Source organism: Argiope bruennichi, chromosome X1 (assembly GCF_947563725.1).
Source record: "Argiope bruennichi chromosome X1, qqArgBrue1.1, whole genome shotgun sequence".
NCBI classification, from domain to species: Eukaryota; Metazoa; Arthropoda; class Arachnida; order Araneae; family Araneidae; genus Argiope; species Argiope bruennichi.
The window spans coordinates 49,864,001-49,890,748 of record NC_079162.1 but is presented as its reverse complement, the minus strand read 5'-3'; the positions used below and the strand labels follow the sequence as shown (position 1 = coordinate 49,890,748).

General features: G+C 29.2%; 1 long non-coding RNA gene across 1 annotated transcript; it reads right to left on the bottom strand.

Annotated features, from left to right (window-relative positions):
* Window positions 1-288: 288 nt before the first annotated feature.
* Window positions 289-25,419, bottom strand: LOC129958818 (uncharacterized). The gene is made up of 5 exons (XR_008783320.1): window positions 25,272-25,419; window positions 13,806-13,830; window positions 13,607-13,631; window positions 13,409-13,433; window positions 289-1,494 (listed from the first exon to the last, which is right to left on the bottom strand). It is a non-coding gene; the product is annotated as an uncharacterized LOC129958818 (long non-coding RNA).
* Window positions 25,420-26,748: the final 1,329 nt, after the last annotated feature.

The window sequence follows — 26,748 nt, the reverse complement described above, 5'->3', positions numbered from 1 at the left end:
GTATTCTGAAAGTATTACTGAATACTTGAAATATATTAAAGTCTTTAAAATATAAACAAATAATAAGTAGTGAAATTTGCACAAAAATGTACATTTTGATTGGGATAGCTTTATAAAATTTGATAAATTAAAAAGCCTGAATAATATTAAAATATTAAATACTTCAAACAAATACATTAATCTAACAAGAATTTACTCTGAATTTCCTTATATTATAGAATAGAACCAAAATTCATAAAGGAGAAAAATAGAGGAAAACATTATTAAAATTTTAAACCGTTATTAAAAATTACAGAATGATGATATTTACAATGAATTAAAGAACTTTCATAACATGAGAACTATGCATTCACATAAGCTGTGACATGTACAAGTGAATAGCAAACAAATCAACAAATACATTATTCTCAAATGTATATATAAGGTAGTAAATAAAAAATATAACACCAATTAATATATGAAACACTTAAAATCATCGATGAAAATACTGAAAAAAGTAAATCCCATTTTTCCAAGCTGAAAGAAATAACTTAGAAGATATGGAAGCAGATTTTTAAATCGCAAACATGCAATAAACTTTGTCCACAGAATTTAAATACACACTTCGACACTATTTTGACACTTCCTATAATTTCTCGATTAATTATGGAAATAATCCATAGTATCTACTCAAATTTATCGATAATTTCAATAGATTAATTAAGATTCTATGGCATCGCTGTTCCATTATAAAAATATTATTAATTCTCACTGAATGTTCTTTTTAAAATTGTTTCGCTGCTGTGAAGAATCAAAAATGAGATTCAATTCTATTACAGGATTGCTTTAAACAGCAAGAGTGTGCTCACCTTCATCATCTGTTGTTGTCTTCAGCTATTAAGAGGGTTTTTTTTTTTCTTCCCATTATCATTACAAAATGAGATTTCTAACTGCCATAACAGAAATTAAATTTTATGAAAAACCTCATATGCTTTTACATCTTTTATACCATGTCTCTGGATAATGGGTTGCAATTTACAAGCACTGGCAGAACTTGTTTTGACACTCAGATCTTGTTTTGAAACTCAGATTAGGATTATTTATTATTTTTTTATGAGTTCTCCAATGATTTATGGATCCGTCGGCATTAAAGACAATGCACTGTTTCAAGTTACTTTTTTCTCTTAAAAGCGCAGTTTTTTTGTTCAGAAATTTGTACAGTTCTAAATAAATTTTGCATAGGTAGTCGGCAAGTTCTTTTCCGAGTTTGTTCGGGATGCTGCCATTCTTGATTTTGTTCATAGCCTCCAACTGAAGACGGTTTAGAACATTGTTATCAATTTCCGTTGGCGAAAAGTAACGTCTTGATCGTAGGTCTTCACAGAGGTGCTTCATTTGATCAAAGTCTGCAATTAAAACTGCCAAAGAAACAAATGACTTTTTTCTTAGTGCTGAGACTTTCCTTGAAAATTTCTTCTGAGATCCGTCAGCTGACATATTCCTTATTTTTGGAAACTGCAATAAATAAATAAATAAATAAGTAAAACATATTTACACTTATTTCACAAATAAAATATTAGTTGTCTTTTATAATTAATATGTAAAGGAACAGATAAGTGAAATGCTAAAGCAGTTGCATAAGATTGAACAGAAATCCAGTGAAGTAAGTAAAGATAAACCGAAAAAATTAAGTTATATTGGATTCAGTAATAGAAAAAAATATTCAGTTTTCTACCAATATTTGTTAAACGAAACAGAACTGTTATGAAATATTTCATGCCAAATCAGACTAAATTCATTGAGTTATCTATTGCAATATTTTATTATACTATACGACTTTACAGTTAATATTTTATCTCATATGATTGTTTCAATTCTTAAGGTATTTAAGTACTTTTAGGATGAAGTTTTTTAAAAATGCTATAAAATACTTATAATTTTGAATTTTTGCATAAAACACATATAAGGATTAAATATATCAGTTAAAAGATAAAAGTCTATTGTAATTTCGAAGAAATATGGAGGTATTTTGAGCAAAAACCTTTCCAGTTTAGAAATGTATCAAATCATTTTAACAAATTCGGCAATTTAAAAATTGCAACCCCCCCCCCTTCTGAACTAAAAATATAAGTTGTATTTCAATTGGAATCTTCAAACATTAGGGTTTAAAAAATTAATAACTAAAAAATTCCAATTTTCTTTCGTATTGTTGAGTATTAAAATAATAGTTAAACCATTCCAAATAAGCTGATTTTTTATTCCTTGATTAAGGAAAAGTTGATCATACTGGAAAATTATTATATTGAATTTTAACAAAAAAACATGCATTAGATTTTAATTATGAAGATTTTCATTAGATGATTTTATCAAAATTTAGAATTTGAGAAAAAGAATTTAAAGATGTATCATAGAATAAAAGCGTGTACAGTGTTAATATAATTAACAAAATTAACTTATTGAATAAGACATTTGAATTGACTGAAATGGAATTAGAGGGCACTTCTAACAGTGCAACCAAATGAGTATCAGTGCTTATTAGAAATCATTGTATAACAAAGAAAAAAAATCAATGCCTAATATAATTTTATTGAAATAAAAATAATTTCTAGCCATTATCAGTAAAATAAATGAAGTCAATCCTGCGAACTCGATTCAAAGTAATTATTTTATTTGAATACTAGTCGCCTTTGGTGACCAGTTGGTTCACGCTGGGATTAATGCTTGCTAAAAATTTCAATTAAAAATTTTGTGTAACTTGCTTTTAATGACTTTCTCGGTTAAGTATTTTACTTCACATTTTGGCAGACGTAAATTCCTAATATATTAGAAGATTTACAATCTCTGTTCTCTGTGCTTTGCATTTTCCTTATCTACTGTCTTTATTATCCTGTATGCAATTGAATATATATCAAATTTTGAACAAGATCTAACAAAGAGTTTGCTGCCTGGCGGTTAGTACTTTTGCATTTAAGTAAATGCAATGACTAAAATAAAAGAAATTTGGCATGTTATCTTATAATTACAATGGAATCGGTTAGTTTCAATCGGTTGGAAAAAAGGTGCCCAGAAGACAAATTCGATTTTCAGGTGCATGTGTTTTTGCAAGAATTCGCCGCTAATGATCACAGGAGAGATCCAGCAAAAATACTAGATTCACATCAAATGTCATTATTTTATAATTATTACCCTCTGAATCCCTTCTGTTTAATGCGGAGAGGGGAAGGAGGGAATAACATCTTTATTAGAGCATGGAAGAAAGTTTAGAGAAGACCACTGCAGGTGGTTTCTTGCTTTTCTTCATCTTTCGCTTTAATGTTTGATCATAACTAGTGTTAAGTCATGGCATGCAAGAGCGCCACCTACAACAAATGTGATCTTGTACATTCGAATGCTGTAACCCGTTGAAAGCGGTTGCACAAAATAAAGCCTGAATAACTACATAACGTCATCCGTATTTTCTTCTAATACATCCATTTTTAATCGACGATAACATTGGTCAAAAGCGAGCCGGAACAAATACCATGGATAAAAAAGTTGAAAAAAGCGATGACCAAGAAGCGGTTTCAGAAAAGAAACTAAAACTGAAAGGCCCGATAAAAACTACTCTGAAAAGAATCGAAAGTTTTAGTGCCGAAAAGTCAGCTTCGAAGGACATTAACGCAATGGAATTAGAAGTGAAATTAAGGAAACTTGGACAATTGCAAGCACAGTAGGACAAGATATCCGAACAATATTGCGGTATTGAAACGTCGGAAGATATAGAAACCATCCTAGAAGATATTGATCAAATAAATATACGGATTGAAGAAACAGAGGTAGGTCTGAAATTGTTATTAAATTCAATTAAAGATGAATTTAAAATTAACCCTGTTTCAAAGGATAATGCAGTAACTAAAATCCGACTTCCGGAAATTCCATTACCAGAATTTTCTGGAAAAATAGCTGATTTTGCAAATTTTAAAAATTTATTTGTTAATTTAATTAGCAACAATGAGCAATTAAATGATTCTCAAAAGCTGTATTATCTCCGTGCATGCTTAAGAGGAGAAGCTAAATTATTAGAATCATCTAGTGATAACTTTCACTCACTCTTTAAAGCATTATCAGATCGTTATGAAAATCAACGTTAATTGATAGACACTCATATACTAGAAATAATAAATTTTGAGAAAATTCGTAGCGAATCTGCTAAAGAACTGTGCGCTTTAATGGACTGCGTTAATAAAAACATCAGAGCGTTAAACGTTCTTAAATTCGAACAAAATAAGCTATCTGATTTAATGCTAGTAAACATCATTCTACAGAAAGTAGACAAAGAGTCAAGGAAACAATTCGAGCTTTCTCTAAATACGGCAAAAATTCCTACATTTGAAAATTTGATGAAATTTCTAGAAAAACGAAGTTCTTTGTTAGAAAGTATTAACCGTATTCCGAGTAAATACGAACGTCCACAAAATACGAGCATAATTAAAAGAGCGAAAACACTTATAGTTAATAATAAAAATTCCAATGCTAAAGCTTGTATTTTATGCAAAAACTATCACGCACTATTTAGATGCGTTACTTTTCAAAATATGTCTATCGATGACAGAAAGAACTTTGTTAGGAATAACAAATTATGCATTAACTGTCTTAAACCTCGTCCGGGGATCTGCAAATCAAAATATTCTTGCAACATTCCAAGTTGTGGTAAAAGACATAACTCGCTCATACATGATGAGTCAGCTGAAAATCGCGCTACCACTTCAGATTCAAGGACACGGGCGAACGAAAGCCAAACAGATGCAGAAACGAAACCGAAACTAAACGTACTAACAGAAGTATCTGCTTTGACGTTGAATCCGAGAGAGACTAAACAGACGATAGAAGGGAATAAATCAGTTATATTAAACACTCTTCTTATTTATGTGAAAACTGCAGATGGTCGCAGAGTTCAATTAAGAGGGCTCTTAGACAATGCTTCGACTTTATGTATTCTTCGAGAAGATGTAGCTAGAAAATTGGGAATCAAATTAAAATCTATAAAACAAGGTGTAACTGATATAAATGGAATTATGCAGTTTATTAAACACGCTGCTAACATTGAAGTATCAAATCGAGATTATTCATTTTCACACATGGTGAAATGTTCTATTCTTCCTAAAATAACCGATGAGATTCCTGTATCGAAATTAAATATATCTGCATTAAATATCCCCTCTTCAATTGAACTAGCTGATTTTAATTTCCACACACCAGGTCAAATTGATATACTATTAGGAAGTAATCAATTTTTTGAGATTTTAAAACCTAAACAACTTTGTCTGCAAAATGGAGATGCAATATTACAAAATACAAAGTTCGGTTATTTAGTTACAGGTATTCTTCCCTCAAAAAGGTTACAGGTTACCTCAAAAAGCCAATTGTTATCTCGTAAGTGAACCAAATTTAGATGAAGCAGTTAAAAAATTTTTTGAATTGGAATCATTGCCGGATAATGCTAAAGAAATAACAAAGAGTGAAGAAGAAATTTATTGTGAGGAGCATTTTGTTAAAACCTATAAAAGAGATAAATCGGGAAGATTTATAGTTCAGTTACCCATAAAAGAAAATGCCGAATCATTACTAGGAAATTCCAAAGAAAATGCAATCAAGCGCCTAAATGGTATCTGGAATAAATTAAACAAAAATAATCCTATGGAAACCTTATATAAGGAATTTATGCGAGAATATGAGAGTTTAGAACACATGGAGGAGATTAAAATTGAAGATGATAGCAATGTGAACTATTACATTTCCCACCATGCGATATATAAACCTGAGAAAACGTCAACTCCCTTAAGAGTGGTTTTTGATGCAAGTGCAAAAACAACAAGTGGATATTCTCTGAATTCCATTTTACTAAATGGAGGTATTATTCAGCAAGATCTTTTTTCCATAGTAAGTAGATTCAGAAAGCACAGATATGCATTTAGTGCAGATATTAAAAAAATGTACAGACAAATACTGATCAATCCCACTCAAAGAGACTTGCAGCGTATTGTCTGGAAATCAAGTGCTGATGCTCCAGTGAAGATTTACAAACTGTCTACAGTAACCTATGGAACAGTTTCTGCACCATTTTTGGCTACCAGGACCTTAAGAGCTTTAGCAGATGAGGAAAAAAAGGACTTTCCTAAGGCTGCAGATGTGATTTGTTCTGATTTCTACATGGATGACATTCTTTCAGGTGATGCTACGCTAGAAGATACTAAAAATCTTCAAACCCAGATTTCTGAACTCCTCAGAAGAGCTGGATTTGAGCTTTACAAATGGGTCGCTAATAACTCTAATTTACTACAAAACCTGTCTACCACATCCTATTCATTTTCGAAAGAACAAGGTGTTAGTTCTGTAAAAACATTAGGTATGTTTTGGGATCCAAAAGAAGATTGCTTTACATATAAGGTAAAAATCAAGCCTAAGGACTCTTTTACAAAAAGGGAAGTGCTGTCAGAAATAGCGAGTCTTTATGATCCACTTGGACTTTTAGGCCCTCTCATTACCAAGGCAAAAATATTTATCCAAGGACTTTGGAAGATAAAACTGGACTGGAATGAAAAATTATCACCTGATGCAATGGCAGAATGGAAAAGGTTCTACATAAAACTCTCGGAAGTAAACAACTTCAGAATTCAAAGGTTTATTCTACTTCCCGATGCAGTTCGCATTGAGATTCATGGATTTTCTGATGCATCAGAACGTGCCTATGCTGCTGTTGTTTATTTAAAGTGCTTAACCCAATCTGGACAGTTTAAAACTAGTCTAGTGTGTAGCAAATCCAGAGTGGCTCCATTAAAGTCGCTTACCATTCCCAGACTTGAACTATGTGCTGCGTTGCTGTTATCCAGATTAGTGAAAAAGATAGTTCCAATTCTGCAATTACCCATTGATGTGATCTCATTATGGACAGACTCAACTATTGTTTTGGCATGGATCAAGACCGAGCCCTATAAGCTAAAAACATTCGTCAGCAATAGGGTTGCGGAGATCCAAACACTTACATCAGATTGCCATTGGAAACATGTAAGTAGCAAAAACAATCCTGCTGACATTATTTCTAAAGGATGCAGTGCAGATGAACTCATAAGGAATAAAATGTGGTTTTCTGGTCCAGATGAACTTACTGATGAACCAGTGGATAATCAATCTATGCAGGATTTTGCTTTTGCTGATGAACTAAAATGTATTGTGACTATGAACATTAATGACTTTAATTCAAATTTTTATGATAAACTCTTTAATCTTACAAATAATTTCATACAATTAATTAGAATAGTTAGTTTTATTTTCAGGTTTATTAACAACACTAAAGCTAAGGAGTCTCGTAATAAGATAAGTAAATATTTAACTACTGAGGAGCTGCAAAGAAGTACTGAATATTTATCTAGTTTAGCACAGTTGAGTGAATTTAAATCAGAAATAGATGCACTAAATAAAGGTAAAAATATTTCAAAAACAAGTAAGTTAAGATCTTTAGATCCATTACTAGATGAAAAAGGATTACTTAGAGTTGGTGGTAGACTTAAAAATTCTGACTTGCCATTTGAATCTAAACATCAAATAATTTTATCCAGTAAGCATACATTCACTAAGTTACTTTTTGAGCATGTACATAAAAAATGTCTACATATTGGTGCACAAGGTTTGTTACATCAAATTAGATTACAGTACTGGCCCTTAAATGGTAAAGGTATTGCAAGGTAAATTGTCCATGATTGTATTAGATGTTTTAGGCAAAGGCCTAGGGTGTTAGACCAGTTAATGGGAAATTTACCTTCAGAAAGAGTAACTCCTAATTCTCCATTTTTAAATTCTGGGGTAGATTTTTGTGGCCCTTTTCAAATAAAGTTTAAAAACCAAAGAAAGGGAATATATTCAAAGGTTTATGTAGCGATTTTTGTATGTTTTTCAACTAAAGCTATTCACCTAGAAACGGTAACAGATTTGACGACTGAAGCTTTCATTGCATCTTTAAAGAGACTCTGCGCCCGTAGAGGCCGCATTGCAACATTGATGTCGGATAATGCACCTAATTTCAAGGGTGCAGCTTCAGGATTAAATCGCTTAAAAAAACTAGTTTGTCAGACTAATGAGACTTTAGCCAATTACCTATCCGCAGAATCGATCCAATGGAAATTTATTCCCCCTTGTTCTCCCAATTTCGGAGGTTTATGGGAGGCAGGAGTAAAATCATTTAAACACCGTCTTTATAGAACTTTAGCTAACAGCAAAATAACTATTGAAGAATTTGAAACAATAGTAATTCAGATTGAAGGTATACTTAATTCACGTCCCTTAATTCCACTATCAGATAATATTAATGAATATGAAGTTTTAACTCCTGGACACTTTATCATTGGACGCCCAATAACTTCAATACCTGAACCGGAAATTGTAGACATTTCTGACAATAGGTTGCCACGCTGGCAATATACTACCAAATGTGTTCAAACAATTTGGAAACGCTGGAAAATAGACTATTTGAACCATTTACAGCAAAGAAATAAGTGGCAATTTTAAAAAAATAATGTTACGGTCGGATGTCTAGTATTGTTAAAGGAAAATGATTTGCCTCCTTGCAAATGGGCAATGGCTAGAATTTTAGAGATAATTTATGGAAATGAAGGCAGAGTAAGAGTTGTTAAATTAAAAACTAACACAGGTATTTTCACACGCCCTATTTCAAAAATTTGTCTCTTACCAATAAAGAATAACTTTGAAAATTAAAATAGTTGTATATATTGTATGTACATAATAATTGTATTTATATCATGTTTAATATTCAATTTGTATTTATTTTGCAATTTTGTTGTTCACTTGTAAATATTTCATCTGAATAGTTTAGTTATTTAATTTAAGAAAATGTAAGCTAATTGTATTATTAAAAGTGTTTTGAAATCTTGCATATTTCAACGCCGGGCGGAATGTTACGTCATGGCATGCAAGAGCGCCACCTACAACAAATGTGATCTTGTACATTCGAATGCTCTAACCCGTTGAAAGCGGTTGCACAAAATAAAGCCTGAATAACTACATAACGTCATCCGTATTTTCTTCTAATACATCCATTTTTAATCGACGGTAAAAATTTATCTTTATTTCCATTTCAGATGAAATTTTTTGAAACGTTTGTTTATATTTACACTGCAAAGCAATTCTTTTTGTATAATATTCCATTTTTTTTTCTTTGATGGATATTTTTCTCATAATAAATAAAAACAAAAACGGAAAAAATATGTCATGTAAAGCCAATTTCTATAAGCAATGCATTCAAGTATAAGTAATAATAATGCTGAAAAATTAGAACTAATTAAATAATTAGTACTACTAAGTACTGTTAATACTAATAACGAAAACCTTATACTCTTAATCAGAGGCTAACATAAGACCCAGAGAAAATAACAAAATAACGCCCAATTTTATCCTCCTTCCAGTTTGGTTTCAAACAAAAACTTTCAACCACTATCATTTACTAAGAGAAGTAGAGCTTATCTCCTCAGGATTTGAGAAAAGGGAACTTACAGATATGGTTTTTGTGGGCATGCAGGAAATACCAATACAATACACTGGATACCAATTTGACAGATTGGGGATTAAAGGACTATTTTCAAGTTAATTCAGTATAATTTCCCACTCCTCTTATCAAATTAATTGCATTATTCCTATTCGACAGAAAATTTATCGCCACCATCACAGTCTCCAAACCTGCTCCATACAGGTAGACAAAGGGCTTTGAGCCTTAGGGGTCAAAATGGTCCCCAAGTCTGTATTTGGTATTCAAAAATGATATACTACAAATATCAGATACTACATTCAGCATTTTTGTAGATGACATATCATTAGAAGTGAAATATACAAGAATCATTTAATTGCACACGCCTTAAACGAACACATACTGGATCACAAAAGGCTGAGTTTTCAAGAGAAAAACTGCTACAAATATGAATAATAATGGCAAAATTATGTGTATTACTTTTTAACCATAGGAATTTTAAATATCAGTAACGTGGAATGAATTCCCACTGAATTTCTCCAGCGCAAAAGAAGTATTTCCTTATAAATAGAAATAAAATTTATACTGCTATTACTGAAATACATAACACACAAGAAAGTAATAGTTCCTAACTCCACAAATGAAATCACGTGAGATCTTTCAATAAAAATAGTATGGGCTTTTATTCCGAAATAAAGCCATTATATTGCATTCTCTAATACATAATCAATCCCATCCTGACATACATAGATAAATAGCAAAGCATCGTATACTTTGCCAAAAGTCAAAAGTTCATTATCAAATCAAATCATCTCTTTCACCATTCCAGAAGCTGAAATTTTAAATGTTCTACATTGTAGTGAAGATATCTGCATAACTTAAAAGTAAGCACTTTTTCATTCATTTTACATAGTTTAATCCTTATGTATTAAATATTCATTACAGAATTTTTGACTTGAAGAATAACGAAATATTAAATAAGAAATTACTAATTTTATTAAAAATATTTAATGAATTATCACAATTATTTTTACCACATCCCTTGTTCTCATTTATAAGGATTTAAACAATTGTTACTGAATATTAAAAAAAAAACACCATAGAAATTTGTAAGCAGTAGAAAATAAACATGTAAGAAAATACTTTATGGTATTAAAAACAACATTTAAAATGAAATCCTTTCTTCTGACCTTTTGTAATGTTCTTATGACCACCAAATCAAACAAAGATGCACACAGATGGATTAACAGATAGAATTTTCTTTCACGCAATTCGTTCGTTCGGAACTCATTCCCTTCATCTCCGTTAACGTTAAACACTCCATTGCAAGCAATAGTCGTTCAAATTCACACTCACTATTTATTTACAGTTTGCAGCCTATATCTTTCACCGAACACACCCGTCGATCAGACAAGTATTAATAACCTCATATCTCAACTTCCAGAATCTTTCATCGCCCTAAGTGACATGAAAGGTCACAGTAGTCCACTCTGAGGTAAAAACGGCATTAATACCCGAGACTTATAAATTGAAAAAAAATTTTTTTAATGATTTCAGTCTCTGTTTATTAAATAATGATGAATGCACTTATTTTCACGAACCGACAGAACGAATTATTTCACTTATTATTTAAGTTTACTAATTATTTAACACTTATTTTCACAAACGACAGTTTCACTCTGTTGATCTTGCAATATGCAGTTCATGCCTTATGACTCATTTTTCCTTACAAGCTGACATTTACGTACACAATAGCGATAATTTTTCTTTGATTACATCTGATAATAGACGACAAAACTCATCTGTCTATCACACTTCAAAATATAATTTTAAAGCAGCATATTAGTTTAAATTTCAATCTATGGCAAACATAAATAAAAAAAAATGGTAATTCACAATAGTATAGATATTGCAGTTAAAAATATCACTGATATCTTAATTGCCTCGGCTGATTATTCAATACCTAAAATCTGAAATAATTGCAGTAAGCATTGCAGAAAAGTTTGGTGAAATAATGATTGTCGAAAACCGTACAAGCGACAAAGGAAAGCTTGGGACCGATTTCGTCGCAGCCCTACTACTTCAAATCTGAAGCAAGCTAAAGCTAACTCAAGAAGAACACAACGGCGCCGTAAACGAGAATCATTGGAACATTATATCTAGTAAAAAATTATGGGAAAGAATGAAAAAAACTTGTGGCATATTTAAATCTTCAAATATAATAATGGACTACCAGTTACATCTCTACAAGATATCGCTAACTATATTGCATCTGAATTAGCTCATACTTCAAACAGCAATAATTATTCTATTCCTTTTTCCCACCCCAAAAAAACAACAGAAAAACAAAAACTTAACTTTAATGCTTCTCCATATGCCCCATATAATATAGACTTCACATTATTTGAAATAAAACATTGTCTTTCCCAAATGAATAAAACATCTCCAAGTCATGTCAATGATATAAAAAAATATGTTAAAATCAATCTCCACAATACAAATAAGCTTCATTCAATTAAACACATTATTGATCATTAGCCCAGCTTATCTAATAGAAAGCATGATACAACTCTTACATGATTCAGAATAAGTCACATTCGACTCATGCACAGGCATTTGTTGTTAGGAGAACCCACCCCTCAATGTACAGAATGCCAACACCAATTGTCAGTTCAATGCATTCTAATTGATTGTTCACAATTTATTTTACAACCCATCCGGACAAAAAGACATTCTTCACAAAAAAGACAAAATTAAAAGACATTCTTCACAAAATTAATCACCCAAATCTTTTTACTTTCTTAAAAATGATTGGTTTGTACCATTTGATCTAATTAAAAACAGTTCAAATTTAAAGCTTCCTTACTGCTTTTTGCCGTAAACCATACACATTGACAAGTCATCACAAATGATAAGATTTTATCTAAGAGTTTATAAATTTTAATTCATACCATATGTTTGGTGCAGCATAATCAGGAATGGGTTTTCAACACTAAATCAATCAAATCAATTAAGAAAAGTTTAATGCACGGCTTAACTATTAAATCTTGGAATTTGAAAAAGTGAATCATGAGATGCTATTCATGTATTCTATACTTAAACAATTACAACTTCAGACATTATTAATGTTACAAATAATAGAATGGGAAAGTATTAATACTATTACAAGGTGCCCATTTTTTTAAATTTATTTTAGGAATATTTCAACTTTTGATTACATATGAAAGGTATTTGAAATTCACGGCGTCAGCACCTTGAATTGAATTTGAAACTAGAAAAATGTTAAATTCTACACTAAACCATTCGAATTTCAGTGTGAATCCTAGAATTTTGTGCACACATTTTATTTTTAAATAATTCCAATTTCAGAAATTCGGAAATGTATTGAACATAATTACATTTAAAATTACTTACACTTATACCAAATATACTTCAAAAGAATGAATGTATTAAATAAATCAAAAAATTAAATAAATTTTAAATTTGCATTTACATATACAAGATAACTGAAAAATGTTACAGATCAAAACATACTAAGAAAATGTTCAGCAATAAAAACTTATTTCATAATAAGAAATAAAAGAATTTGTTGACCTGATATTAGATTAAAAACATTTCATATTTTATAACAAATATAAAAAAAATGAATAGTCAGCGAATCAAAATAAATTATCAGTTTCCATGAACTAATATCACATAAAATAAGTATTATTTCTCCCCTAGAGTTCATTGAATTGAATATGAAACAAAAAAATTAATTCACAAATTAACTTTACAAAGCTTAATTAATATAAAGCTAATTAACTTAAAAAATAAACTTTAACAAATTTAAAAATCAAATCTTTGAACATGGTCTTGAATTTTAAAATAAATGTTTAATTTTAAGTAAAAGTGATGGACCAAGAAAGAACTTACCAGAAGGACCAAGATTTTTGGAGATCTAAAACAGAGAAAGAAACTCAAGTTAGTAATAATAATAATAATAAAGTATAAAGCATAAAAAAATTACTAAATTTATATTTTAAATAGAACTTTTTTTACTCTTGAGAGTTTTGAACAAATGAGCATTACGAAAGTGATGCCAAGAAAGTGATGGACCAAGAAAGAACTTACCAGAAGGACAAAGATTTTTGGAGATCTAAAACAGAGAAAGAAACTCAAGTTAGTAATAATAATAATAATAAAGTATAAAGCATAAAAAAAATTACTAAATTTATATTTTAAACAGAACTTTTTTTACTCTTGAGAGTTTTGAACAAATGAGCATTACGAAAGTGATGCCAAGAAAGTGATGGACCAAGAAAGAACTTACCAGAAGGACCAAGATTTTTGGAGATCTAAAACAGAGAAAGAAACTCAAGTTAGTAATAATAATAATAATAAAGTATAAAGCATAAAAAAATTACTAAATTTATATTTTAAATAGAACTTTTTTTACTCTTGAGAGTTTTGAACAAATGAGCATAACAAAAGGATAAGTTCATTTGTAAACTAAAAAATATCAATTTTTAAGAATATGCAATAAAAACATTAAAAAAGAATAAAGGCCATGCATGAATGAAAATGGAATGTGAATAATTTTTTTACATAATTATTCACATAATGATAATATGGGCGGAAGTTTGTTTGCGGGAGATGCAAACAGGATGTAGATATACAAGCAGTCTTATTTCACAATTCAGTCAATTGTGGTATTTATGTAATAAGCCAATTATCATTACTGGGATTATAAATTTAAAAATTATGTTTACTTAGCAATGCTTACTTACTTCAAAACGTTAGTGCGACAAGAATCTGCAACTAAATATGATGAAAAGGGCCCAGGGATGAATTAAAATTTGGGCTTTGTAATATCTTTATAAGTACATTTATTAACGAAACATAAAATATAATTATTTACGTCATTTAAAATATTGCTCCAATTGGGCATATATACCTAGATCTAATGAGTTAGTAAATTAGTCATTGAGCCACTATTAGAATTCACACCCAATGCATCGACTTACTTGTCCTATAAAATAACTACTAAATAAACGCAAGTAAGCGAAAAAATATTCGCTTTGAAGACCTTCAATTTGGAAAAATATTGCGAAATCAAACGAAACATTTTTTAAGTAGATTCACTTTATATTTTATACGTGGGTACAGTACCACCAAATATTATTTCAGGCACAGGTAGTATACCAACAAATAACCACTTCCATTTTTTTTAATGTACCCTTCAAGACAAGGGCCACTTGCAAGAGCTTAGGAATGATAGTATAATTTAATCTGTTCCTTTTGTGGACAACAGAAATAGGATATTCCAGATGCATGGTAATGTAGGAAATGGATAAAGGAAGGAAGAAGAAATTGCAATTGAAGTACAGTCGTACGCATTTGAACAACGACAACAACAAATATTATATATATATATATATATATATATCTGTGAGCAAATGCCCCCCTCGTACAGTGCTGTACGAGGTTACAGTACAGTGTTACAATACAGCAGTGCTGTATTGTTAAAATTGCGCTATTACTGTAATAAATAAATGTGTGTCCATCGCTTACAAAAACACTTGCTATCAGAATATTTCCTGAATAACAACTGTGAAGCAAGTTCAAGCATTTTCGGAATTAACAGTCTAATTTCGGAAGAGCGTTCCAAGTTATTTCAAGATAGCTAAACCTTTGGGTGACTTGACGAGAAATGAAAATTACGTTTTTGGCTAACAAATGAGAGAAAATTCCGAAAACTTAGACTTATTTTCAATGAAGCAAGTTTAAGCTTCTCCAAAGAAGGAAAAAAGTGCAGAACTTTACACAAATGCCAATCTACATGGGCATGAAGCTTGTTCTACAAGAAGATGGAAATTTATACAGGGTGGTCCAAAAAAAAACTTCCCCTATATATGAAGCCCTAGCGGCCTATCCGCTCAACCAATTGAACCAAAATTTCAGACATGGTTGTTTGAAGGTATGCGCTGGAGATTGTGATGATTCTAAACAACGCAGAACTCACGGTTACGGTTACAGTGAGAGAATTTTGAAATTTTCGAATGGCAACACCCACTTTTTCCTTGCGCAAATTGATCAGCGTATTGAAAAACCACAAATGGCGTTGGATCGATTAGCGTGTGACAAAAATTGCCGCCGTAAAGCATTTGCAAAGAAGAGCATTATAAAGGACTAATGACAACACAGAGAGGAAAGATAAAAAAAGCTTTTATTGAAATGGAAAGTTATAATTACAGGTTTTCAACGTGTTCACCTTCGCAGGCGACAACGCATTGCATTCGGGAGATTGTGGACAGCAATGCCGAACGTAGCATGAAAGGAGGAATCTGCATAACTTCACGTGTTATGGCATCTTGCAATTCTGACAAAGTTGCAGAATTCCGTTATTCCTGAATTGCAGCAACGAAATGTCATTAGGGACATTGTATGGATGCAAGATGGGGCTCCTCCACACGTCGCCCAATGTGTTCGACCAGTGCTGCACTAACACTTTGGTGATAGAGTCATCTCTAGTAACTTTGCAGTTTCGTGGCCACCGCGATCCCCCGACTCACTCCTATGGATTTCTGGTTCTGGGGTTATCTGAAATCTAAGGTGTACACGCCTAGTCCACGAGATGTGTCAGAATTGCAAGATGTCATAACACGTGAAGTTATGCAGATTCCTCCTTTCATGCTACGTTAGATATTGTTGTCCACAATCTCCCGAATGCAATGCGTTTTCGCCTGCGAAGGTGAACACGTTGAAAACCTGTAATTATAACTTTCCATTTCAATAAAAGCTTTTTTTATCTTTCCTCTCTGTGTTGTCATTAGTCCTTTATAATGCTCTTCTTTGCAAATGCTTTACGGCGGCAATTTTTGTCACACGCTAATCGTTCCAACGCCATTTGTGGTTTTTCAATACGCTGATCAATTTGTGCAAGGAAAAAGTGGGTGTTGCCATTCGTAAATTTCAAAATTCTCTCACTGTAACCGTAACCGTGAGCTCTGCGTTGTTTAGAATCATCACAATCTCCAGCGCATACCTTCAAACAACCATGTCTGAAATTTTGGTTCGATTGGTTGAGCGGATAGGCCGCTAGGGCTTCATATATAGGGGAAGTTTTTTTTGGACCACCCTGTATACTGCCCATTATATGTCAAAAAAAACAATTTTAACTGCAACAAAATACAGTAGTCATTGATTGCAAGTTCTTTATGATAGTCAGTAATGCTTAATTTATATGTAATGCATTTTCATGTATAAAAACATATTCCGCTCCTTTTGATTATTTTAAAAATAAACAAAGTAATTTTTGAAGCAAAAATTATTTAAATACTAATAAAATAAAAATATCAAAAATCGAAATTTTCCTTAAAATTTAAAAGTAACCCTCAAAGGGGGGAGAGGTACCACAATTTTGTGGATCAGAAATTGCTCAAAATAGTAAGCCGATTCTCGTTTCTCCTGAGGATACAGTACCCGATTAAAGAGACAACCACCAATGGTGGGTTGTGCCTCCTTAAAGAAGGTTTTGTATATGGAATGCTTGTACTAGTGGCTATGTTGCTTACATCACAGTACTTGTATTATTGTGGTTTAGTGGTATTTTCAGTGAATCTAAATTCGGCAAGATTTATAGGCAGAGATTTATAGTTACAATTCATTCTCAACATAACTAGATACCTCAAATTACCTTTGCCAAGTTCAAATATTCAGACATGGCACTGTCTTAGAACAAAGATGTACTTCATAAAATGATGAATTGTGCCAAAAAACATTGAGAAGCAAAATAAAGAATTAATTGAAAAATAAAATGAGTAAATTTATTAAAAGTTTAAAAAAAACACTAATTATTAACACAAAATAATTACTTTTTTATATTTGCAATAAATAACTGTAAAACTACTTATAATAAATAATAGTAATTGTTGGAAAGAAAAACATTCAGGTATAAAAATAAAATACTGGATATAATATTACTTTCCAGCTTCTTCCAATCACAATAGTTTTAGTGCATTTGTTCTAAAAATATAAGAAAAAGTTGCTAACAAAATAATTTAAAAAGGAAAATTACTATTACTAATTGAAATATGATAAGTCTGACTTATTTGGTTAAAGAATAAACTAATAGTTCACTTAAAAGAATGAAATGTTTTGAAATGAAAATAAATGACATAAGATTTTATATTAAATTTTTCTACATAAAAAAAGCAATTTTTAAAAGAGCCCCAAAGATAATATTATAATGTCCAATTATATTCTTAATATAGAAAATAATGCTTTTGTTTCAACAAAAACAAATTATTGTAAATAACAACATACTTAAATATTGTTCAATGATTTGGAATTAAAAGATACTGCAAGAAAAGAATATTATCTGTAGAATTTACACAAACAAAGAAAGGTGATCCATCAAAATTGTCAACAAAACAATATATGAGATTTAAAGAAATGACAACCCACTTTATAATTTAAAGAAAAAAGAAAAGCAGGTAATGAAATAATTAAAAACAATCTGTTTCCATGTAGTCCTATAAAAAGTTTAAAAAATTGCAGCATGATAATATATTTAAACTACTTAAATTAAAACATTAATTCATCTATATCTATAGCTTAAATTTTATTATTTATTTATTAAAAACTAATTTAAAAAATAATTATCATAAAATATAGCATATTATGCTATTGAAACTTATTATTCTTACCAATTATTATTCTTATCAACTTCATTATTTCTTATCAATAATCCTGTTAATTTGGAATATGCATGCCAAAAATGTCTCTTGTATATTAAATATACAGTTTAATAGAATATTATCTACTATAACAGCTGATATTCATTCAAGTAGGTCCAACTGTCCCAACTTTCTTTATATTCTGAAAATATACTTAAATAATTGACAAATACAAAAATTAGTTTTTAGCTTTTATAAAATGACAACATTGCTTAGTTCACAAAAACTTTGCCATATTTAGTATTGGGCAACTAAGTGTATGAAAGGACCACCTGTTTCATTGAATACAATCTCCATAAATCTAGAATTGCCCAGCATTAAAAATTGCCAAGCTACAATGCAGCATGCAAGTCATTTAAAGATACTATTTGGGAAAGAGATGAACATACTAACATGTATTGTCTAAAAATATAGTCTTTATATAAAACAAATTGAAATGAACATATCTACTGCAATCAGCAAGTTACTACCAATAAAATTACTTCTGAACTCTAACATACAATTTTAAGGAAAAAAAAAAAAAAAAAAAAATTAACATGATGAAATAATGGGAGAACTGTTGGTTGCACAAAATTTTTCCATACTGTGAAATAAATTATTGTTAGAGGGAAAGAAAAACTATCTCAATTCGTTTATTTATTTTCTTATATATTAACACGATGTTTGCAAACACACAGAAATCAATCAATTAAACAAACAAAAGTGATAAAAAAATAGCACGAAAGGAAGACTAAGATAATAAAGAAGAAACTAACTTCTAATAAGTAAGATAGGAAATCTTATGTAACTAAAATTAACTATATATTAGATGTAGTAGCATTATGATAAAACAGTGCAATATAAGAATTTGTATAGGCTCTAAGTACTATAATATTCACATTATCAGTTAAATGAAAATATATATAACATACTAAAAAAGAAATATGAGACTATAACAAAACAAAGAATTCATATCAGAACCGAAATGATGTTAAAAAATTTTAAAATCATTTCTTAATTTTTTGAATCTGTCAAATAGTTATTTTACATAACGGCACATAAAAAGCACACTTACTTTTCAATCACAAATTGAACCTATAAAATGCTTAAAAATTGCTACTTACTAAAAAATATTTTTAGAATGCTAAAAATAAAATATAATAAAAACTACTTAAAACTATAGCTTAAAAATAACACAAATATATGTACAATGAGCACAGAAATTCACTAAAACAAAAAATAGCTAAATTATCATCAAGCAGGAGTGTATTACAAAACCACTTCCTTTATTATGCAAATACATACAGGTAGGACTTGACGTCTAGACAATGCAGAATTTGCAGTGCATTTGGGCCCTAAAGTTTGAGATTATTCTTGCGACCATTAAAATCTTAATGCTGAATTTTCCGCTAACAAACGTGAAATCTGATGAGCATAGAACACAAATTCTGTAAATGGGATGAAAGACCATAAGGCAACGTTATTGCTTGGGAATACTATGAAAACTTAGTCATAAAACAGCTTACTACCATAACAGATGGTCAGTCCTTTTGACCTTATTGGTTCATTCTGGTAACAAATAACAACATTCTATGGCAATTTCTTCATACATTTGGCAATGACTATATTGAATTCTTACCTTGTTGTGTATTCAAGAAGAATTTTTTAAAGTCATGCAGTTGAAGAAAAAAAATGGAGGCATATTTGAATGTAGACACTTTCCTAGTATACTTCACAAATATAAAAACAATAAATGGTAATTTAAATTTTTGATTATTATGCTATGTACAGAAGTTATTTTAAAACTGTATATGTCATATCCAACAAGTACAATCAAAAATGATTTTTTTAATGAATCTAATTTTCATCAAACAGTTTAATGATTATTTTGAACCTTTTTACTTTTGTCTTAAAAAATAATAATAATAATTTAGCCACTCCCATTTTTTTTTTTTTTTTTTTTTTTTGCATTTGCATTTGCATACCTTTATAGATATAGACAATCCTACCTAATGGCAAGTTATCTTTTTTATGGGACCTAAGGATGTGAAGTTAAAATAAAAAATAAAAACCAATAATAAAAAGTAATGATAAGCTGTAACCCAATATTTTTAGTCATAAAGAATAACTGAGTGATACATTATAGTAATCTGATTTTTCTTTATACAACAAATAAACAGACTATAACAGATAGAAAAGGAACTAACCTATAAATGACAAGTGTTCTCTTAAGAACAAATAATATTTACAGAGAAAACTAAAAGCAGTTTTGTAATTCAATTTCATACAAAAATATGCAGGAAATTTCGCTGGAAATCTCAGTTATATTTTACACCACAATTTCTTAATTTTGGCCACTCTGACCACAAATAATTTGAAATAATAATATAGAAACTATTAGATGTCTTTATAGCATTAATGTTATTTTTAAACAGAAAGTTAAAATACTTCAGATATTAGATAATTTTTAACAAATAATACAACATAATGAATTTGCTTTTATTTATAATAATAAACTGCAATTTATATCATTATGAGAGAAATGAATGCTATTCTAATATTTTAAGATGCTTTAAAACTTACCTATTGTTATCACCTGACATGTTGATATAGCAAAATATAACAAAAATAAAATATTTTAAATGTATGTAAATAACAGTATACATGAATACTTCATAAATACAAAATATACAGTAAAGAAGACAACTAGAACACCAATGGAAAAAAATATATGAAATTATAAATGTTTGGATGGTTTAAATAATTTAGAGGATACTACAATTTTTCTCTAATAACAAATTAATAATCAACACAAAATAGTCGTTATATTATTATACAACAAATGATAATTCATTTAACCTTACAACAATTAGATTAGGATTTGAAATTCTTCTTTTAAGAAGAGAATACTTCATGAAACAATGAATTTTTGTGAACAATCCAGGCTTTTAATTTTTTTAAATGTAAATATCAGGCATTTTCATAGATAAGAATAACCAAATTTCATAGTTTCTTCAGCATATAAATCATTACCCTTCATCAATCTACCATAGTATCACCAGTATCTGAATGATATATTTGTTTTAAAATAAAATTTTCAAAAGATAACATGTTTCCATTATCATCACATCAAATTTGAAAAGTAAAAAAAGGAAAAGTCAAATTAGATTTGAAAAAGAAAATTTAGTTACAATTTAAATTCCTTCCTTTGAAAATAAAGAATTTAGACCATATCTCAACAATTTCCATCCCCTTCTCGCATTATAATTTTTCATCCCGCAGGTAAAAATTTAAAAATTTATTTAGCATTTTTTTTAAAAACTCATATGTACATGTCTATAAAATCTGAAAAAACAGTTAATACAGATAAACATATTTATCAACCTAAAGAAATTTTGTCAAATAGATTATGTTAGCTTTTAGTTTAAATTTACATGTATAGTTAAAAAAAAAAAAAAAAAAAGATTTTGAAAAATATCAATAGGTTTGTTTTAAAGCATTATTATGTTAATTGCAAATTTTTTTGCTCAAAATTGAGTTTTCCTAGTACCTTATCTAGCAGTAGTATAAAATATAGTAAAATAACCACTTTAAATAACAAATTCAAAAACAAATAGTGAATGGAACAGCACTTTTTAGGAATAATTAATAATGACACATAAAACCTGAAAAGAGAGGATAAAACATAACAGTGCATGTTGGCATCATCATGTTAATCAGATTTGCAATTTTGAACAATATACAATAAGAATATTAAATCTTTTTATAAACAATAGGATTGTGCATAACCAAGTTGTAATTAATTCAAGAATTTGTTTGAAATATGTCAGAAACCAAGTTAGTTAAATGATTAACATCGCACAATTCTTTTCTACTGAAAAAAAGACAGAAATATATCTATTGCTTAAATTCTTCAGAAATGATTTAAATGAACAGCACAAACTTACTATCAACCACCACTTTTCATTTTCAAAACATGGTCAGAAATATTTTGTTAGTTATTAAATATAAAGTAATATATGTATATGTTTTGTTTTAGTTAAAAAAGATTATAAATAATAAAATAATTCAAAATATGTTATTCCACAGGCATTTTAGATAGTAATCACATATTTAGGGGGGAAGGGGGAACCTTATAAGAATTTTTGCATAAAAGACAAATGAAAGAGACTCAGCAAGTTTCCAAAAATTACTTTTCATAGTATAACTTTATATTATATTCTAAGAATGCAATTCTATATTAAAAATTTGCAGTGGTAAATATTATGGTACCTAAATAAAAAAAAAATTATCCATTAATTTAACCCATCAATTTCAAAATGAGTCACTACAAAACAGTGAAAGCAATGAAGAAAATGCTACTGTTCTTACTTCTATTTAAAGTCAGAGATTTTTCAAATTGAGCATATGTTAAAGTGCACTTATTTCAAAAATACTACATATACAATGACTCTTAATAATATTTTATTTTAATTAATAAGAGATTGATTTTTCTTTGTTACCAAAGGACATATTAATTACAAATGCAATGAGAATTATAATTGTTTGAAAAGGTATTCAAGAATATACCATGAATATTGCTTTTACAGCTAACAATGCTTAACAGAAAAGATAACCAAGCACAACTTAAGATTTTCTGGTTGCAGGATTTCCTATTTATTTTTTAGGTACATAAAATGACTGTTTTTAAATTAGATTACACACATGTATTCATGTAATATTGTTCACTGTGATGATCAGATGTTTAAATACTTCCAAGTAATTTTCCAGACATCTAATATGAAACACATTTCTGTATTTCTGAAACAATGCAAGATCAACTTTCTAATAACATTTAAAAAAATTATATGTCCAGAATCTCTTACTAGCAATAACATATTAATCATTTTTGTCTTGGATATTATCTGTCGGATGAGGGTCAACTGAGAGAAAAGTACTGAAAATTTTAAAACACAATATCCTACACTGTCAAACTTTTAGGAATTCAATATGGTTGCAGGGATGTGGAATGGCATTATATCTTGTAACAATAGCAGTTAGAATTTTATTGTAAATAACAAAATATGCTAGCACAGTTTCACTTCTTTCACTCAACTTTCTGGTAGAGGATTGCAGTTTCATCCCAGTATGTTTAATAACACCTAATATATATAATAAAATTATATATTCATGAAAGATAATCAAAGAATTCATATTCTTTAAATGGCAAGTGACCAATTTTTCGTACAGAGATTAGAGGATAACAGATTCAAAAAGTCTTTAAAATTTAAAAGTGTTCATTTAATTCTTATAATAAATGTAAACTTGTAAATGCAGATGATATGATGATGAAGTTAACATGGCAAGAAGTTTACAAAGTAAGATATCAGTTCAGATGTAATTATAATAATCTGATAACATTTCAAAATTGCAAAACTGGTCCAATGCAGTTTCAATTAAGATTCTAAATCAAAATAAAGCCAACTGCCAAATGATACAAGAAGACTACTTCATTTTATAAACTTTTTAATAAATCAATACTTATATTGTACATATACTTGTAAAACTTTAGAAGAAAACTTTTTTAAAGTGAAAGGGAAGGTAAATATATGCATGGGTAAGTGAAAAAAATCAATACCCAATTATCAGTTAGTTTTTTTTAAAGGTTATAAAAAAAATATACCTCCGGAATTCATGTAATTAAAAGGCTTTATTATTTACATAAGAAGGAAATTTAGGAAAATGCTGAACATTATACAGAGCCTGAATTTTCAAAAATCTATAAAACTGGGAATTCAGTATTGATTGTTTCCAAAATTTTGTTTAACAGCTGAGGGCTTACTTTTGCACAAATACATATAATAACAAAAAATAATGAATTATAAAATAAAAATCCAGATGCAACAAAAATATGTTAGTGCATAGTTTATTTCTCACAGAGAAATGGATAACTCTTGAAATCCTCAAAAACAATCTAAATATTGAAAAAAGAAAAGTTTAAGAAAAAACACTCAATGATTGAATTCAGCTTACTGTCTTCAAATTACTTTGTAATTTACATTAATAATCATGTTCATTATTATAATTCTCTTTTAACATGTTAACCAGGTTATAAACTTATATTCAATTCGTTTTGCATTGAAATATTTCCTCATACCCAGTTAACAGGTAAAATATAATGTCCATTAATAATTAATAAAACAAAAAAATATTCAAAGAAATGCATTGAAAAGACAACTTTTAAATGAATTTATGTACATTATATCCATAGTGACCTTCCAGATTTAGGGTATTTGCTTAAAGGAAAAAGAATTTTTTTTACTCCCTTTGAAAAGCTATTTTCACACAATTCCTGTTATGTTTTTTTAATCCCACACTAATTCTTTAAAAAATAATAAGTTTACAAAGTGAACTGTTAGGACAAATGAATTCTTATACAGAAATTTCACATTTACAGATCTATCATCTTCACTGAATAAAACAGCAACATCCAGCATGCTCTTTTTATACAATTACTTAAAAAGAAAAGAAAAAATAAAGCAATTGACAATTACTTGCTTAAAATTCATTTATAGCAGTTTAAAAACAGAGAAAAGATGTTGATTTAATTCACAGAATTTCTCCTAAATAAAATCTGGACCATATACCCAGCTATTGAAGACATTCTAAGAATTAAAATTTTCCACAATAACGTTCCTGGATTGAATGTCAATAGAAGAGATTTTAAAAAAGAGTCAGACATATGGAGAAACAAAAAATAATTTAATTAAGTTAAAAACCACATTTATAGATCTACAATCATTATAATGAGAATATGCTATATAAATGTGAAAAAAAGACCTATCACATTTATAGAACTATCGTTTTTATTATATACAACCATTGTACCCATTAATCCCTTTCTTATGTGATTAAAAGTAAAAAAAATACATTCATAATCAATCCTTACTTTAAAATATGTCTTTGATTTACTCAGAAACATAAATGAAATGTTTATGTTATTAAAAACCGCACAATTCCTCCTTAACACTTGTTTGGATATTTGAACGATAATGGAAAAATTCTTACAGAATTTAAATAAGCCGTCCAAATTAACTTACCTGAAAATATCAATTAGTTTGATGCGAAAAACATGAAAACAAACAATAAATAATTTAATTTAATTTAAATAAGCTAAAATTTAATACAATTGTTTACAAAAGGCTAACAGAATTTACGAATGACGGTTGCTAAGAGAATTGTCAAACAAACCGGGTGTCGTTCTCCACAGAAAACTTTACGAGCTATTGATTTAAGATACAAGACTCAGTAGGTCTATGTCACCCTTGCGCTGATTGGTTGACACGATCTTGGCAATCTTAATAAAGTACTTATTTCTAGTTAAGATGGACGAAATTAATTGATTGACTGAGCTTTTGGGATTCTAAACTATAAAAGCTGTCATTGTAAGACTCACAAATGAATTGAAAAAAGTCTAGTTTAAACTCTGCGAATGTTATCTCACTTTAAACCAGAAAATTTCCCCCAGTCTTCTAAAAGCGGATTCGATTGCATTCTCTGCTGATAACGCTCAAAAGCAATGGCGAGAAAATAACGAAGGAACAGATGCGTCATTTTTTAACATCATCATTCGCTTCTTTCTTCATTTCTTACACGAAATGATTACTAGAGAACTAAAGAGAAATTTTTCGTGCAATAACAAAATATTATTTTAATAATCAATAAATATTTTGAATAATCAACTGACATATTATTTACATTTTAATGCATTCTTTATATTTCGCAAGTTATGGAAGGGTTTTCTATCTAGATCGCATAATATTCTAATTCTACAATGTTTCCAATCGCCGAAACTTTTAATAGTATTATGAGTGGTAAGTTCCGCTCGATGAACCGTATGCATGTTTTGTTTTTGATGTATACAAATGTAGCTATTGGTAAGCTGAATAATAGTGTTTATTCTTTTGTATGCAAAAGTAGCCAATAAATTATAATGTTTTATTAAACAGTAAAACTTTCTGGATAATTATTAATTTCGAAAGCATTAGATAATTTTTTTTTTTTCTGGCGATTTCTCGGTAAATATGGCTCCTTACTTATAGCCTTCCAAGATGGAAGATTGCTTGTCAGTTAGCGTCAGCTTGGGGAATTAACGCTATAGATGCATAATCCACGATTTTTTGAATAACAAATAGTATTGCTATTGTTATTTTTAAATATGCGTTCCAAATATCTGTTATTTCAATCATATTATTAATTAAAAATTATTACTTAACATTAAATATAAAATTTATTAATTGTAATTAATATTTAATTTACTAATTTAAGTAACATGTGATTGAATTAATTTATCTGTTTCAGCTTACTTCTTAAATTTTTTTTTCTCAAAACTATTTATTTATTAGAGTGAACCATTTTCTGGAAAAGGTGAGTTAAAAATATATGTCATTTCTTTAAAATGTTTACTTTAGTCCTATATTCTACCAATAGATGGCGCCAGCAGTAAACAGAATACATGTAATCAAAGTCAATCATGTCACGAGCAATTAAAAATGATCTGTATGGAATAGTGCATCA